The following is a 3663-nucleotide window of genomic DNA, read 5'->3' on the forward strand; positions in this document are numbered from 1 at the left end:
TATACAGTGTTCCCCTAGTTCTATTCACTTAACTTAGCATGAGTTTGTATAAGTCTTTTTAGGCTTTTCTGAAATCAACCTGCTCATTTCTTATAGAACAATAATAATTAATTACATTCATATACCATAACTTATTCAGCCATTCCCCAATGGATGGGCATCCATTCAATTTCTTGCCACTACAAAAAGAGATGCTATAAATGGGTCCTTTTCTTTTTGCAGATCCTTTTGATATAGAACCAGTAGTGACATTGCTGAATGAAACTGTATGCACAATTTTATAGCCCTTTGGGCATAGTTCCAAATTGCTCTCCAGAATGGTTGGATTGGTTCACAATTCCACCAATAATGCATAAGTGTCCCAGTTTCCCCATATCCCCTTCAACATTTATTATTATTTTTTTCCTGTTATCTTAGCCAGTCTGAGAGGTGAAGTGCTATCTCAGAGTCATCTAAATGTGCATTTCTCTAATCAATAATAATTTAGAGAATTTTTTCATATTACTAGAAATGGCTTTAATTTCTTCATCTGAAAATTGTTTATTCATATTCTTTGATCATTTATCAATTGGAGAATAGCTTGTATTCTAATAAATTTGAGTCAATTACATATTTTAGAAATGAGGCTTTTATCAGAAACACTGGCTGTATAAATTGTTTATTGAATTTGTTTCCCTTCTAATCTTGATTGCATTGGTTTTGTTGGCAATTAACTTTTACAAAGATATATTTACTTCAAAGATAAAAAGCAAGAACTAAAGTGACAAAAATTTCTCTTCTAACACTTTCCCCCATGTCATTGCTTTCCCTGGAAACAGTGGACTTATACTGAACACAATTTCTCTATAGCACTTACCCATCAAGTTGATTTCCAAATAGTGGCAAGCTTGATGGATGGATGAGTGTGGATATCTGCTACTAATATACTGGGACAGGTAAGTGGTTTGGGATGTTTCTCTTTATCATAATGCTTCTGGCAAATTCTGACACGAAGTCCAGTTCTGAGAATCTGGTAGTTTGCTCTCTTGACTTTTGAAGCGATAAGATCATAACCATCTCAGATCTCCTTGCCCTGAAATGAGAAAGAATAAATGCAAAAAGGTTTATATTTATGAGACCTCCAATGGGGAAGACCCTTGCTTTCTTGCCTTGCAGCATTGTCTCTCTCACCAGAACTCAACCAAACAGGATAAAAATTAAGAGACTAGGATTGGGTAACTGGTGCCTTTTGAATTCATCCTTGTTTCAGCTTATGTAGACAAAAAGCTCTTCTTTAACTCAGTTACTAGGCTTGAATTAGTTGGTGTAAGCTCAAGTTTATATGGAAATTGCATCAGCAGAACATTCTACATGTGCTCATAAAGACCGAGCTTATTGGTCAACTCATAAGAATGGGGACTTATTGCATATAGAAGTATATGCAAAATGATTACAAGGTGGTTTTTGGAAGGGAAACACTAGCAATTGGAGGGAATATGACAAGAGCTGAGTGAAGTGTTTGTAGGATGACTTTTGTTTGGGAAGTCAGTGGTCTGTAAAATTCTGCCCATCTTACTTTCGTGGTTTTCTGTAAATTTATGTGTTTGGTGGGTTAGAGGTGGTTGGGATGCCTATTTCCCTTCTTTAGGTCCTAAACACTGGTGTGCCCAAGAAATAATTAATATAGAGTTTGGATAATTACTCTAGTGTTCTCTTTCTGGGTAATCTTTGGAAACCCTCTCTGACCATTCAAGAACTTTTACTTAATATGTCTTGTGTATAAGACATTATTTTAGGTACTGGACCAGAGAAACACCACTATAAATAAAATATGCTTTACCCACCTACCTCCTACTCTACCACCTATCCTACTACCCTACTGCCAGGAAGCTCTTGATCTCGTAGAGATGATGAGTATACATCTCTACTAATGAGATCACAAGGTGGAATGAGAGGTTAAAATAAAATGTAGTAGCAGTTCAGGAGAGATTATTCTGGCTAGAGGAAGATTGCATGGAAGAAGTAGGATTGTTTAGGCTTTGAGGGACTTACATAGTTTCATCAGGAAGTTAGGCAGTCTTGGGAGAGGGAACAGACTTAAGAAGCAAGTTGAGTGGACATATTGTTGTGTTTGGAGTCAGGAATTGGGTTCATAATCTGGCCTGTCACTTACCTTGAACAAATTATTTAATTTTTTGGGGGGAGGAGGCTTTAGTTTCTTTATCTATAAAAGAAAGGGTTGGACTTTTGTTGTTGTTTTTCAGTGATTACTAACTCTGTGATCCCATTTGAGGTTTTCTTGACAAAGGTACTGAAGTGATTTGCCATTTCCTTCTCCAGCTCATTTTGTAGATGAGGAAACTGAGGCAGAGTGTAATGACTTGTCTAGAGTCTTGGACTCCTTAAACTTTTTCCATATTCGACTACTTTTCACCCAAGTCTGGAAAGGAAGGTTTGGGTTTGCTTTTGGAGGCCCCTGAGTCTCAGGCTAAGGAATGCCAACTCTATTTGGTAGGCAATGAGACTGAAAGTTTTTGAGCAGGGGGATTGTATGATTATAGATGTGCATTGGACAGATCAATGTGGCAGTGGTGAGAAGGATGGATTGGAGACAGGAGAGACTGAGTCAGGTAGGTCCCATTGGGGGGCATTGGAATTGAACAAGTAAGAAGCAATGAGGTCTTGTGGAAGCAGAAAGAAGGGCTCATATTGCCAGAAACCTTATGGTAGTGGATAAGATATGGATGTGAGAAGAGTTGAAGCTGACTGAGGTCAGATGTAGGTAAGTTAGGAGGGCTACAGAGATATTATCTCAGCTTTGGAGACATTGAGTTTGGTATGCCAGGGGAACACTCAGATGGAAAAATATAGCAGGAAGTTAAAACTATGTGTTCTAAACTCAGAGAAGAAATGTGGGTTTCAGATATGGGTATAAACATCATCATCATTGGGTGATAATTGAAGTTATGGGAGCATTTCTTATTGGATTAAAGATAAGAGAAGAGGCATGACAGTAATGTCTTGGATAAAACTGACATTCAGGGCATAGGAAGAGGAAGAAGAAATAGAAATAAAGGAGAAAAATCATGAAAAGTCTTAGATGTTAGAGAAACAGACTATTATAATGAAAGGGAATGATAACAGTTAAAGGCAGGTCTGCTGGGGATTCTGCCACTTACCTGGGCTAGCTTTGTTAGTTCTATTAACTTTCTTGGCTTTAGTTTTCTTCTCACTCAATTGTCTTTCAATTATACAAAATTCTTAAGCACCTATTTATGTGCAAGGTACTGTGTTAAGTCTTAGGGGTTATAAAACCAAAAATAAAATAATCTCTTTTCTGGAAAAAAGAAGAGGAGGAAAACATATGCAGCTAATAGAGATAAACTATATGGGGCAAAGGAGAATAATTAGAGAGGCGATCAGGTGAAGGGGGCATCAAAAAAAAAAGTCTCAGTTAATTAGTCATTGAATTTAGCTTTCATTAAATGCTTTCTAAAATGCCAGGACTGTGCTAAGTACTAAGGATATAAAGAAAGACAGCAACAAAAAACAAGAAACAAAAAGAACTGGTCTTTGTTCTCTAGCAGCTCAGAATCTGGTATTGAGCAGAGAGTCATGATTTAAGGATTTCAAGAGGTAGAGGTAGAGGTAAGAAAGAAGTACATTCATGTCAGGTATGGGTGA

The sequence above is a fragment of the Antechinus flavipes genome, chromosome 2, assembly GCF_016432865.1.
Source record: "Antechinus flavipes isolate AdamAnt ecotype Samford, QLD, Australia chromosome 2, AdamAnt_v2, whole genome shotgun sequence".
NCBI lineage: Eukaryota > Metazoa > Chordata > Mammalia > Dasyuromorphia > Dasyuridae > Antechinus > Antechinus flavipes.